Consider the following 15850-nt stretch of genomic DNA (forward strand, 5'->3'; position numbering starts at 1 on the left):
AAACTGCCACACTGACTTCCAAAGTGAACCTATATTTCATGATCCTAGAGAAGCTAAATTAGAAGGTGAACCCAAAGAAAAACATATAGTTATCCTCCTGGATATTGGAAGTAGACAAGATTGCCTGGCAAAAATTGGGAACTTGGGGGTGGGGTGGGATGCGGGTAAGGGGAAATGGGGAGAAAAAAGTAAGAAGGGGAGGATGGGGAGAGCTTGGGGGAATGGGGTAGTTGGAATAAAGGAAGGGTGGATATGGGAGCAGGGAAGTATGTATCTTAATTAAGGGAGCCATATTAGGGTTGGGAAGAGACTTGACTATAGAGGTGTACCCATGTGTCTAGGGAAATGTCCCCAGCTAGTTCCTTGGGCAGCAGAGGAGAGGGAACCTGAAATGGCCCTGTCCTGTAGCCATACTGATGAATATCTTGCATATCACCATAGAACCTTCATCTGGTGATGGATGGAGATAGAGACAGAGACCCACATTGGAGCACTGGACTGAGCTCCCAAGGTCCAAATGAGGAGCAGAAGGAGGGAGAATATGAGCAAGGAAGTCAGGACCGCGTGGGGTCCACCCACCCACTGAGACAGTGGGGCTGATCAATTGGGGGCTCACCAAGGCCAGCTGGACTGGGACTGAATAAGCATGGGATAAAACTGGACTTTCTGAGTGTGGCGGACAATGAGGGCTGATGAGAGGCCAAGGATAATGGCACTGGGTTTTGATCCTGCTGCATATACTGGCTTTGTGGGAGCCTAGCCTGTTTGGATGATCACCTTCCTAGACCTGGATTGAGGGGGGTGGGACCTTGGACTCCCCACAGTGCAGGGAACCCTGACTGCTCTTTGGACTGGAGAAGGAGGCAGAGGTTTGTGTGGGGAGGGGGAGGGAGGTAGAAGGTGGGGAGAAGGAGGAAAATTTTTCAATAAAAAAGAAAACAAACAACAACAAAATTATTGGTTGTCACTGAAGGCCACCTAGTAGCAGTCTACATTGTAGAGCTGTACTTACCTTTGTATTTATCCAAACATTGACTTTCATTCATCTTCATTCATGACTTCAAGAGAAAATAAACCTGTGTGATCAAGGCACATGTACATACTGCTTCTCTTCTACACATGGAAACATATGTAGAAACTCTGAGTGTTTTCATAAAGCACTTTATAGACTATTATAATAAATTAGTCTCTTTACTATGTTGTTATATTCTACTGCCTGATCTTTGTATACAAATAAATCATTAAGAACAAGAAAAAAGAAACAATTTCTTTATACTATAATTGTAAAAATATAAAAAATTAAAAAAATATAATGAAAGAGAATGTATGAAATTTAATACTAAATTAGTTGCATAGCAAAAATCATCAAATGCTAAATTAAAATGCAAATTTTGATTTAAAAATGGAGAATTCACAAGAGAATAAGTTAACAGACAGAAACTTTACCCAGCTTATCTAGTATTACTGAAGACGGGATTCATTGTCTTTTGTATGTTTGTGCTTTTTTTTTTTCACAGAAAGAAAATAAAAGCTAAACCTGATGATGTCGTAGCTGCAAACACCCCATAATGGAGTTTGAGAGAAAAAGGAGTTAAAGAGGAATCCTTGATCCAGTCTTCCCTGCCCCCATGGAAAGGAGTGCCTGCTGAGCTGCTTCCAAACCTGGGAGGCAGGCAGGGATGCCCTGCTGAGATGACCTGACCATGAAAACTACAATTTTCTGCAGTTTGAATTCTGTTTGCTTTGAAACTAAGATGCAGTCTAAACATCTGACTGTTTTAATCTTTGGGACACAAAACTCATTTTGATTAAAATATTAACCCCTCTTCACTTAAGAAGGGGGAAGATCAGGGGTTTTAACTGTTGCTCAGAGACTGGAACTGGTGATGTTTGATAACAACAATGTCTGTCATTGTACTCTTACTGGAATTGACCTAATGATATTTGTAACTGCTTATAGATGTTGGAAAAAGTTTGACACACCCTGTAAAATGCTTGGGTTTAATGCTTATGTTAAGAACTTTAGATTTTGACCCCTTCTCTACCCTTACTAACCCACCTCCTCGACCCTGGAACCCTTGGAACAGGATCTTTGGTAGAAAAAAATAAGTTAAAACATGTCTCATGACTCTCTGGCCCTCCATCCTAAAAGAGCTCCTCGCAGTTTTTTCATTGATGATTCACACAGAGGCCCAATGACTGGAATACAGAGGCCGTACAGGCCAGCTCAACATAGCATCATGACAGGTGACGAGTATCGCCCTCCACATAGCCTAAGCCAGGGACCCTGTGGTCAAAGGTCAAAGACCTGCTTACCTTAGTCTTGCTGAGGATATATATATATATATATATATATATATATATATATATATATGCAGTAGGTCATGAAGTTTTATATTACATATTTGCATAACTGTTCTAGCAGGAATTATTATAACCATAGAGCATTAACAATTTTATTAAATAAACAATATCAAGAGTTAATGGGAACATTGAAGGAACAGAAAATGAATCAGAATCACAGAAACCCACTGTTCCCTCAATTTTGATAATTGTGCCAATACCCCAAGAAGTTAAGTGAGATAGACTTAAGGACAAGGGCCAAGCAAAACCAACAATTAAGAGTGTCTAGGTTATGTTGCTTATAGAATAAATGGAAAAGCCTGGTGTGTGCCTAGAGAGGATAGAAGAATACGAAATTTACAAGGGATTGGTTCAGCTTTGGCTGCTGTGTTGATTATGAGAACTCAGACCCTACCAAAGGTCAATATTAACCAAAAGAGGCAAAACTGTCTCTCAGTTTCCATGCCACTGTAATCACATGTGCTACCAATGGGGTACACAACTCTATCCTGTAGGTGCACCTAGTTAGAAAAGTTCCTTTCTAGCTTGCAAAACTGCTTATGCTTCTGATAATAGAGATATAAATCAAAAAGGTATTGACTACTCATGGGAGAATTGGGAGCCTGAAGGGCAAAAAGACAGGGAACAAACTGTATCTTTGTAATTATTGTAATCACTTTTAGAAACTAAGGAAATAAAAACTCTTTGTAAAACTGTTCATGTGAACCAGTGAAACTGTATAAATGAAGATGGCTCAAGCTATCTGGGGCCACTTGTTTGAACAAAAACAGGTGGCCACAGTCTCTTGTTGTTGGTGCCACCTCTATACATATGAAGTCATCAAACTCATTTGTAGCAAGGCCTCCAGCAGTAACTTGATCAGTTTATCTTCAAGAAAAAGAGACAGTAATATTGTGTTTCAAAATGTTGCTATTTGTAGTAATTCTTACCTTTTCCTGAAAGGCTTATTAGCTATGTGTCATGATTTATAATAAAAATAATAAATCACCTTGTTTTATAATGAAATTTAAATAAGTTTTTGCATGTGATGATACTTTGTCTAATATAAATAACACTTTTATAATCCCTTCTCATATGCTTCTCATAATAATTCTATAAAATATATGTCAATTTTACGAGAAACTTAGTCACAAATTGCCTAAGGTTATTTATTTGATCTGTTCAGAATTACAGCCTTGGAAAGTCAAGATCAGTTGGTTTGAATATGAGTTCCTAAGGTCTTACAGTCTTCAATTTTTTATAGGAAAACCTTTACCCCCAGGAAATGAAGTTGTGTGAGTTGTTTGTCAGAAATGTAGATTGGTACAGGCATGGTAGCAGTCTTATAAAAAGACTAGATTCATTGAAAAACATAAATAAAACAGTTCTCAGAAATGGCAGTATAAAGAATTAGAGCAAAGAAATTCTTTGGAAGTATAAGAGGTGAGTATAGGATTGGAATATTCGACATTATCTTTCAGAATGAAAACTATTGGTTATAGAGAGTTTTGACCTGTTGAAGTTTCAAAGTATGTTGGGAAAAAGATACACCTCTGTAGCATCAACTCATAAATTGTCTGGCGTAGACATTATTGAAGCCTGGTCTCATATGTCCTCTCAGCTTAATATTTTGGGGTACCTAAATCTCCTTTACTTTTAATTTCCCCATGAATATAAGGAAAATTCTTACTTTAAAGATAAGAACATTGGGTCTCAACAAGGACCATTTCTTAGTCAAGTTGCCTAGGTGTGGCACACAGTAAACAAGTTCTCACCCTCACATTTCTAGAGATTTGGAAGTTGTTTACTTAGGTAACATTATATCATCTGGAGTTTTTGATAGAGTTGAAGAATGGTTAGTTATAGTTTTCCTTTGTTATGGTAAAAGGTAAAATAGATCTAAATATTATAACTGTAATTCTTGCTTGATAACTCTTTTGTTATATGTAATTTTACTATGTTAAAGTGAAAGCCTTTCCGTTTTGTTTAAACAGAAAAAGGGGAACTGATGTAGGTGGGTCTTCTATCTATCTGTTGCTTTCATTGGTTAATTAATAAAGAAAACTGCTTGGCCTGATAGGTCAGAGCATAGGTAGGCGGGAAAGACAGAACAGAATGCTGGGAGGAAGAAGGCAGTGAGGCAACTGCCATGAAGCTCCAGCCCGAGATGGATGTGTGTTAGAATCTTCCCAGTAAGCCATGACCCCGTGGTGATACACAGATTACTAGATATGGGTTAAAACAAGATTTGAGAGTTAGCCAAGAAGAGGCTAGAGCTAATGGGCCAAGTAGTGTTTAAATGAATACAATTTGTGTGTTGTTATTTCGGCTGTAAAGCTAGCCATGCGGGAGCCAAGCAGGATGAAAAGCAGGCCTGCTCATCCCATTTCTACACTCAATGGGATCTCTGGAAGTTCTTTGTCTCATTGTCTCATAATGTTTTATCAGAGTGTTTTGTTTTGTTTTTTTTTTTTATTTTCATATCCCTTTTTTTACTTACATATACTTTGCCTATAAATTATGGATTTGGGGGAAGAAGGTAGATAAAGGGATGGACTTGAAGGAAAGGAAAAAGGGGAAACTGTGTTTGGGATGTTATTTATGAGAGAAGAATAAATTAATTGATCAATTAAAAATAAATTGTGGCTTCTGGTCTTATGTTTAAATGAGATTCCTGTGTATGTGAATGTGCATATCTATATGTGTTGCTTGCTTCCTTTTTGGCTCTTTTCCTGCTGTTTATTTTGTCTTTCCCTGGTTTGTTTTTTTTTTCATCTTATTTTATTTATCATTATTGTTTTCTATATGCCTTTTTGTTTTCTAGGGTGATTGAAGTTGGAGTTTATATTTCTTTGAAAAGGAAGTACTAATGATAGAGGTATACAGAACACCAAACTTCCTGAAAATTTTTACACATTTGCATAAGTGATATTCAAGATGGGAATGATGCATATACAAATGATCAATTTAGTTTCATAATCACCTTATGTGGAGGTTGTGAGAGCTGAGGGAAGAAAGGAGAGTGGCTACACAGACCAAGATGCCCTTGTTACAGTGGTTCACTAATTGTCTCTAAGAACATGTAAATAAGGAAGGCTACAAGGGACCCTTGCCAGAAAGAAAAGAAAAAAAAAAGAAAGAAGTTTAACAAACTACCTCAACAGTGTTTGAAATTTAAGAATCTAAAAAAAAAAAAAAAAAAAAAAAAAAGACTTGTATGGAATTAATTAAAAGGACTCTAAATTAAACTCCTAAAATTGTGAGCTTTCTTGTGGGCTACCTGCCTTCTAAAGGCTGCCCCTCTTTTATTGTGGGGAAATTAATTGTTTTGATTGAGAGGCAATCTGCAGTAAGAGTGAGGCTTCCAGGCTGGGTGTGGCAATACATTTCTATAATCCTGTTTCTGTAATCCCAACACTTGGGAGGTAGAGGCAAGAGGACCAACGGTTCAAAGTAATCCTTGGCCACACAGAGTTTGAGCTATATAATACTACACTATATAATACTCTATCTCAAAATCCCACATAGAATACAGCTCAGTACAGTGCCTGCCAAACACACACAAACTCTGGGTTTGACCCCAGCACACATGAAACAGGCAGGGAAGCAATGATCTGAAATCCCAGCACTCAGGTGTTAAGTAGGAAGATGAGAAGTTCAAGGTCATCTTCTGTTACATTGAGTTGAGGTCAGCCTAGGCTCCAGGAAACCTTGTCTCAAAACAAGCAAGCAAGCAAGCAAGCAAGCAAGCAAGCAAGCAAGCAAGCAAAAAACAACCACAACCCAACAAAACAACACCCCCCCAAAGCCACATTAAAAAATCAACCAATAGGGCTGGAGAGATGGCTCAGAGGTTAAGAGCATCGCCTGCTCTTCCAAAGGTCCTGAGTTCAATTCCCAACCATCTGTAATGAGGTCTGGTGCCCTCTTCTGGCTTTCAGGCATACATGCAGACAGAATATTGTATACATAATAAATAAATATTAAAAAAATCAACCAATAAACAAAAGATGCACTTTCTTCCTATACTCTCAGAATCAAACACACATAATGTCCCACTGCTAGAGGTCACCTTCATATGTGAAAGATGGCATGTACCTAAGCTGTTCTTCATACATTTTAATCTGCATCTCCTATGGTTTACAACACACTTGAACTAATAAGAACAGCAGAAACCTCTCATACACTCACATAATAACAGTTGCCCCAGACCAGAATGAAGAGTCCCAACAGCAGATCACCTTAAAACATGCCATTCATTTCCCAGCTTTGTAAGCCAGAGGATGAGAGCCATCAGGGCTATCTCCCAGTGTGTATGCCACCTCTGTTCTAACTGTGGAGCCATCATGACTGTCTCCCAGTGTGCACGCCACCTCTGTTCTAACTGTGGAGCCATCAGGACTGTCATCCAGTGTGTACGCCACCTCTGTTCTAACTGTGGAGCCATCAGGACTATCTCCCAGTGTGTACACCACCTCTGTTCTAACTTTGGAGCCCTTTTCTCTATGGCAACTCCAACAAGTCTGAAGGGAAGGTGGAAAGGACAATTCCCTTCCTGAACTAAAGTACTCAAAAATGTTCTTTACGCAGAGATCTTGACCACTCAGGATGTTATAATCATGTATTTTTCTGAGCCAACCCGGAACACAGGGATAGCGTATTCTTAATGTGTCCAGGTGACATTAAAGTCAGTCTTTCCCTCCAGGAGATAAAGGTGCTCACAGCTTCCAAGAGTCTCATTCACTTTGCTCTCCACTCTTAAAATGGAAAACACTCCTGTGGGGCCATAAAAATGACAGGGAAGGAGCTTTAAAGAGGACTGGGGACAACTCTGTCACACCTTGATGACTGCTCCAAAACCTCCTTTCCCTAGAAGCTGTAATTCTTCAAATTCGATGAAGTATTGGGAAAGCTGTCTCTGGGTCTCACTGAAGAATGAATGCGGCGCTGGGCAGCTGATTGCTGGGAATGACAGTCTCAATGTAATCTTGTCCCCTAGAATCTAAGATGAAACAAAAGCATTAGAAGTACAGGAAGACTGGGCCAGAGAGATGGCTCTGTGGTTAAGGGCCCATACTGCTTTTAAAGCAGACTGGAGTTTGGTTCCCAGCACCCATGTGGGCAGCTCAAAACTGTCTGTAACTCCAGCTCCAGGGAATCTGATGCCCTCTTCTGGATTCTCTGGTCACTGCATCCACATGTGCAACCCCTTCCACACACACACAACACATACACAATTAAGAATAAAATTAAAAAAAAAATACAGGGAGTTCATAGAACCCAACAACATAAGCATGAGAGGAAGGGGCCCCAATTAGTGGTCTGAAAACGCACTTCTTACATTTTGACATTTTTCTCACCTTGTAATCTTTAAGGTAGGCAGGAAGACATAGTCAGCCCATTGTACAGGTGAGGGTTGAAAGACCCCAGCTTAGCTGCTGTAATGCCATTTTGCAAAGCTTTCACACAAACAAGTGTAAGTTCAAGGTAATGTCGGTACTCCTAGGTGGCCAAAACAGGATATCTGTGGTCAGACACCAGGCCTAGGAGGGGAACAGACAGTTCTGGGAAAAACTACATGTGCCCTAGATAGAGCCAAGTCAGCTATTATCATATCTTCATGTCCCCGAGGAGCTTGTCCCCAAGTGAACCCATCGCCCCATCCGAACTGACCAATGGGATTCCTGTAACCGTGCTTCTACTTCTGTATGCCTGCTCTGCCTGCCCGTTTCCATATAAAAGTCTTCCAAAGAGACTCTGACGCCCGCAGGTACCTGTGCATCGCTCAATAAATAACCTCTTGCCGTTGCAGCCAGTGGTCTCGACTGTTCCTTGGGTTCAGGGGTCTCCTCCTGAGGGAAGGACCACTCTGAGGGTCTTTCAGGGTAACAGGGATGGAGAACAAGTGACTGAACCAGACAGCCACAACCTAAACTCAGGTCTACTGATCTATCCCAAGCTCTACTAAGGTTATGTGACAATAAGAGTGACACAGCGAGATTAGCATGTCCACTCCATCAATAGACATTGGAAGAGCTAGGCTTGTAAAACAGTCCCGTGCATACAAGGCCTGCCCATAAATAGACTATGGGTCGGCTAGCATCGGTAAAATAAATAATCCATACAAATGTTCTCAGATTCAGGCTTTATGTTTTCATAATTTAAAAAAGATGGTAGTCAAGTATAGTAGGGCATACTTGTAGTCTTAGCACTCAGGAGGCAGAGGGAGGAAGACTAAGAGGTCAAGTCTGAACATAGTGGAACCCTATCCAAAAGAAAAGAAAAAAGAAAAAGAAAGGTAGGCAGGCAGAAATCACCTTCAGGACTCTGCTCCACTAAGGGCACTTTTGGCTGAGGGTTTATAAAGCTGTGTTTTGGCAGCTGCTGAGGGCTCCATCTTGTCGTCCAGGCAAACACACCTCAGAGTGGGAGGGAGAATCTCAGCAGAATATAATATAAATGCCTTCCTACTTCATCTACCCCATTGAATTACGCTTTCCTTTACAGTACACATTAGAAAATTCATGAAGCAAAATGTATTTAAAAGTAAATTTAAATGATTAAGCACTATTTCAGGGTTTGCATGTACCATAGCAGACTGGACCTAAGCAGAAAATTAAAAAGAGAAAGAAAGAAAGAAAGAAAGAAAGAAAGAAAGAAAGAAAGAAAGAAAGAAAGAAAGAAAGAAAGAAAGAAAGAAAGAAAGAAAGAAAGAAAGAAAGAAAGAAAGAAAGAAAGAAAGAAAGAAAGAGGAAAAATGAACTGCATTGTGTCAACTACAGCAGCATGGATGACTTGAACGCTCTCAGCCCAGAGACACCAGCTTTGGACTTCCACTTCCATTTGCTTGGTTACCTGCCTTGCTGAACTAAGGCTGCTGGGGACCAGGTACAAGTTAAGTTTGACAAAGAGAGCAACCGGATGCTGGTGAACCTGGAATACACTGAGCAACACTGTTGAGAAGCCCCATGCTTCACTACACACCTTCAGTATTCATTCCTTGAGCCTAGTGAATTATCATTTGATGTTCTAACAAGGCATTTTTGTTTTGCTTTGGATGAAGCAAAACAAACCAGACCAGGAATTCTCAAAGTGGGGTCCCTGAACCATATTTGATTCTGTTTAAAGTGACATATTTAAAATATTCAACTATCATTGTGAGTTCCTGCTTTGGAACCTACATATACAAAGCAAGAACAGTAGTCATCATAAAGAATAGCTTAGGTTTTATGTCACAGCATGAAGAGGTAAAACACTAGTTTATACCTGGAAAGAGCAAGAGAATATCATTTGTATAAATTCCTGTGAATATTAAAAATATTATTCAAAAGTTATATAGTATTTTATTTTATTTTTGAGATAGGCTCTCACTGTGTAACTCACCATAACCTGAAACTCACTCTGTAGACCAGAGCTGGCCTAGAACTCAGAGATCTGCCTGCCTCCGCCCCTGGAGTGCTGATATTAAAAGTGTACACTGCCATGCCTGGCCTTATTTTATTTTCAGATTTATTTTTATTTTCCATTTATGGTTTAGTTGCCTACATGTAAACATGTGCACCATGTGAGAAGTTGAGAGGGTGCTGGATCCCCTGGAATTGGAGTATGGATAGTTGTAAGCCACCATGTGAGCCCTAGGGACAAAACACAAGTCCTCTGTAAGAACATCAGTGCTCTTAATTGCTGAGCTATCTCTCTAGCACCCACTGCACATCTGAGACAGGGTTACTATATATTCCAGATTGGCCTTGAATTTGCAATCCTCCTTTCTCATTCTCCCAAGTAAGATCATAGGCATGTACCACCTACACCTGACAAACCAACCAAACCAAAAGCTAGCCTTGTAGGGCATGGTGGTGCACCTGGGAGGCAGAGCAGGAGGATCTCTACGGGTTCAAGACCAGCCTGCTCTACGGAGCAAGTTATAGGCCAGCCAGAGTTATAAAGTGAGATCCTATCTCAAACAAACCCAAAAGAAACAAAATCAAAACCAAAGTTCTTGCCTCTAATTTTTCCTTCCTCTTAATCTCTTAATGTGCATCACTATAGACACTTTCCTATCTATTTCTATATACAAATCCACAACAACCCAACCATGATGTTATTGAGAATACTGATATTTTTAGACAACATTATCTTGTATGTATCAATTTTTAACTTGCCTTTCGTGAGTGGCCTTTTTAGCCATGTGTCTTAAAATTTATGTCAGTGAAGATCCTTTCAAACTCTGAAAAAAAATAATCACCTTGCGTATACTGTTTTACATGTTACTAGAGCATCAGTTCCTAAATCCAAAGCAGAGTTCTACCTTGATAATGCATGCAACAGATTATCCAGTGTTAAAAATAAACCAGACTATATTTTGTTATACATTAGTTTCTATTATTAAAACCAATATGTGAATCTGGGTAATGTATAAAAGAAAAAAATTATTTAGCTCACAATTTCAGAGAGTGGGATTCTAAACAGCATGGTGCTAATGCTCATGAAGGCCTTTCTGGCTATGTCAAATCATGGTGGATGACATCACAAGGGTACAAGTGAGATGGATCATATGGCAAGACAGAAAATCAGAGAGTTAAGATCATTCATCACAACTACTCATTCTTCTGGATCCTATTTGGAGGTGAGGTCCTATGAGGACTAAATAAATAAACTTCAGAGGGCAACATTCCCTAACTTGTCATTAGGCACCAACTCTTAAAAGTTCCCATTATCTTTTAATCGTTCTTCAGTGGAAACAAAGCTTTAGGATGCAAACACATGAAAGATACCCTCAAACTGCTGCATGACAGTAATATATAAAGCAATATATAGCCTATTTTGTGATTAAAGGGTTGGTTAGAATTCTTAACAATTTTCCCTGGATTAGGGAGTCATTAAAATATTTAAGACATCATTTTTTGTTTACTCATGGAGAATGTAACTGTAATTGCTGATTTTATTTTTAGTTCTTAAAAATTTCAGGCTTGTCATTATAAAGTTTTAATGAGCTAAAACTTATTTTAACAAAGTATAGCATCAGATAGGAACTTAACAAATTTTTCTGCCTTCCTTCATTTGTCACTATCCTTATCAAGGATATGTTTAAAAACTTCCTGTTAACATACGCTAGAGACAGACAGGGGATATAGCTTCATTATCAAGTAAAAAATGAAACTCTGGAAGTAAGATGTATCTGCACCAAATGATGTAAGTCTTTTATGTAAATTAGTAATGACATTAGAGACACAAATGTTAACTTATCTAGTTTCTGGGAAACATTAGTTTAAATAACAAGCAGAATTTTTCTTTTAATTATATGTGTATTCATATCATATTTGTACCTACCATATTCAGAGTGATAATGACCTACATATAAAAGAAGAATTTTCTTTTGAGATGATTTATTCCATCTTGTACATAATTATTATGTTATGTATAAAAAGGCAGTATTGTCACAGTTACTGAAGGGAAACTATAACTGAGCACCCATTTGATTTTAGGTTATGAATTCTGGATTTGTATGAAATCTTTGAAGTGTCTTTTGTTTAGAAGATTAGAAAATGACACCCTAAAGTTGTTCATCTTGGCCTTTTAACTAAAGTATTTAGTTCTTTGAACTGAAGGAAACTAGAATACCTCATTAGAAAAGCATTTCTTTGTTTTGTACTGTTTACCACTTTTTTTTCACAAGTAAAGCAAGTTATAGAAGATAAAATTTCTCTTCTTCAAGAAAAGATACAGAGGATAGAAAGACTCCCATAAAAACAAGTAATAAAATTATCATTCCCTTCTTATTATTTATTGAGGACTCGTATTTCAGAGACATGCTGAAATTCAGAAAGAATGATGACATGTTCAAAAATAAATTACTAGATTTTCTGTATGTTTCTGAGCAATCTATTTGTCTGTTTATTGTCAAAAACTACCAATACATACTAAGTTATCAAACTTGTGGAAACTGCAGCCCCGAGTTGATATCCCTGCCCCCATTTGAGGTGCTTATCTGCAAGGAAAACATAATAAATTCCCTCTGCTCCTGGAGCGGGGAAGGAAGGAATTTTAAGTGCATGGTGACCGGTCCTTGATCCCTGCCAGGGTCAGGTTACAGTCCCTTTGCAGCCCCCTCCTCATTTGGTGCCATGGTATAAAGCCAGCACATCCAGAGAATAAAAAAGGCTGTTCCACCTCAACCTCCTGCTCTGTGTATTCATTCAACCTGAACACCCTCCGCCGAGACTCTTGGTTCCAGCCCGCGCTGGCGCGGCAAAACTTGATTTGGTCATTGACTCAGATATTCCTTCTTTATTTTCCCTACCAAATTTGAGTTATAAAGATATTGTACACCTTGGCACATCAATGACTGCTTTTGTTTTTTGAGACAGGATATCACTACATAGCCTGGCTGGCCTGAATCTCACTATGTATATCAGACTGACTTCAATCTCAAAGATCTGTTTACCTCTATCTCTCGAATAATGGAAGTAAAGATGTGCACCCCTATTCTTGGCCCTCTTTGTGTGTGTGTTTGTGTGTATATGTGAATGTTTGTAGAAAAGATAGACTTGCCAAGAATATACTGTCCTCAATATACTGTCCTCTTACATAATGCTTAATAAACTCATGAAAGGCTGTACAAAAATTTCTGCTTTATAGACATTCAGATTATATTAACATGTCAACCTACTTTCTAGAAAGTACAATAGCGAGATAAATGGAGACAAAATACAAATTCAAAATGAGTCAACAAAGATTATAAGTACTTCATGCAATAACTCTATTTGCTTTATTTTGCTTATTTTTTTGCTTTAATGAAAACTTAAACAGTCAGACAAGTCTCAACCAAGATGAACACTTGCTTATTTTGTTCAGAAAAGATCAATGCTAATGACTGATATTGGCTATATTTTCTATACAAATGGGCAAGTATTCACTTCATGACCTCTGTCTTATATCATTGCTTTTCTGAGTATTTATCTGATATTACTTCCATTTAATTAAAGTAGTGTCATTTATCTGCTAAAATTGTTCAGTTAGTCAAGGTCACACAGTCATTACAGATAGTAATCCTGATTCTCTTTTATGTTTAGTAGCATATCAAACCCATTTTCCGCCTTTATTTCCTATATGCCAAATTTTCGAAGTTATTTTCTGAATTGCTTTTTAACTTTCTAACCCCAGCCATGGTATATACTTATAAAAAGTTCGGAGTTAAATCAGATTCTTTAGGACACATTGTTTTTGTATTATTTTGAAACTTATTTGACATAGTTTAACCAATTTTTAAAAATCTTAATTTCAAACTTCAATGTGTTCAAGTGATAAAAAATTAAAGGGGATACTTATTGATTTTGTGAAAACATAAATAAACAGAATAAATGAATTTGCATTAAGCAGTTTACTTTAATTATAAAATGGAAAAATATTTAGATCTCTTATTATAATATGCCATATGCACATAAGGATAGCTTGAATTTTTCTTTTCCTATTTGGACCACTTTAATTTCCCTCTCTTGCCTTACTGCTTCATCTAGTACTGGAGTAAAACATTAAAAAGGAATAGGGATGGTAGACACAGCTCTTCCTCATTACTGACTGCAGTGAGATTGCTTCAAGATTTTCTTCATTTAGGATAATGATTGTGAGTTTCTTATATCTCTTTTATTATGTTGAGAAATGTTTCCTCTATTGCTACTCACTCTAGGATTTTTATTATGAAGCTATGTTGGACTTTGTTGAAAGCTTTTTCTTCCCCTATTGAAATGATAAATGACTTTTGTCTTTATTTATGTAGTTTATTACATTTATTGACTTGCATATATTTAAGCATCTCAGCATCTGAGGGATAAAGCAAAATTGGTTATGGTTGATAATCTCTTTTACATATGTCTGTTCTGTTTTCAAGTATTTTATTGACCCTTTTTGAATCTATGATCATCAAGGATATTGGTCTATAGTTTTTGTTTTACTTTTGTTTTTGTTTTTGTTTTTTTAGTATTTATATGGTTTGTGGATTATTGTGATTCTGGCTTCATAGATGGAGTTTGGAAGTGTGCCTTACATTTGTATTTCTTTAAAAAGTTGAATCCAAATCAAAACAACTTTGAGATACCATCTTACACCTGTCAGAATGGCTAAAATCAAAAACACCAAGCCTGTGCTGTAGAGGATATGGAATAAGGGGAACACTCATCCATTGTTGGTGGGAATGCAAACTTGTGCAACCACTTTGGAAATCAGTGTGGCTGTTTCTCAGGTAACTGGGAGTCAACCTACCTCAGGATCCAGCAATTCTACTCTTGGGAATATACCAAAGAGATACCTAATCATACTACAAAAGCATTTGTTCAACTATGTTCATAGCAGCACTCTTTGTAATAGCCAGAACCTAGATGCCTCTCAATAGAAGAATGGATAAAGAAGGTGTGGTACATATAAACTTTAGAGTTCTACTCAGTGGTAAAAAACAATGGCATTTTGAATTTTGCATGCAAATGGATGAAAATAGAAAACACTTTACTAAGTGAGATAACCCAGGCCCCAAAAGATGAATATGGTATATATTCACTCATTAGTGAATTCTATCCATAAACAAAAAACACTGAGACTGTAATTCATGATCCTAGAGAAGCTATATAAGAAGGTGAACCCAAAGAAAAACATATATTTATCCTCTTGGATATTGAAAGTAAACAAGATCGCCGGGCAAAAGTTGGGAGCATGGGGGTGGGATTGGGGTGGGGTTGTATCTAGGAGATTGGGAGAGAGAAGGGAGAAGTGGAGGATTGAGGAGAGCTTGAGGGAATGGGATGGTTGAGATGGAGGAAGAATGGATATGGGAGCAGGGAAGAAGATATCTAATTAAGGGAGCCATTTTAGGGTTGGCAAGAGACTTGGCTCTAGAGGTGTTCCTAGGTGTCCAAGGAGATGTCCCCAACTAGGTCCTTGGACAGCAGAGGAGAGGGTGCCTGAACTGGCCTTATCCCATAGCCACACTGATGAATATCTTGCATATCACCATAGAGCCTTCATCCAGCAATGGATGGCGATAGAGACAGAAACCCACATTGTAGCACTGGACTGTGCTCCCAAGGTCCAGATGAAGAGCAGAAGCAGGGAGAAGATGAGAAAGGAAGTCAGAACCTCGAGGGGTGCGTCCACCCACGGAGATGGTGGGACTGATCTAATGGGAGCTCACCAAGGCCAGCTGGACTGGTACTGAACGAACATGTGATCAAACCGGACTCTGAATATGGCTGATAATGGGGGATGACTGAGAAGCCAATAATAGCACTGGGTTTTGATTCTACTGCATGTACTGGCTTTTTGGGAGCCTAGCCTGTTTGGATGCTCACCTTCCTAGACCTGGATGGAGGGGGGAGGACGTTGGACTTCCCACAGGGCAGGGTACCCTGACTTCTCTTAGGACTGGAGAAGGAGGGGGAGGAGGACTGGGGGTAGTGGGAGGAAAATGGGAGGAGGGGAGGAGGTGGAAATTTTTAATAAATAATAAACTTTTTAAAAA

The sequence above is a fragment of the Microtus oregoni genome, unplaced genomic scaffold (genome assembly GCF_018167655.1).
Source record: "Microtus oregoni isolate MIOR12 unplaced genomic scaffold, Mior012 000204F_ref0000391, whole genome shotgun sequence".
Classification (NCBI taxonomy): domain Eukaryota; kingdom Metazoa; phylum Chordata; class Mammalia; order Rodentia; family Cricetidae; genus Microtus; species Microtus oregoni.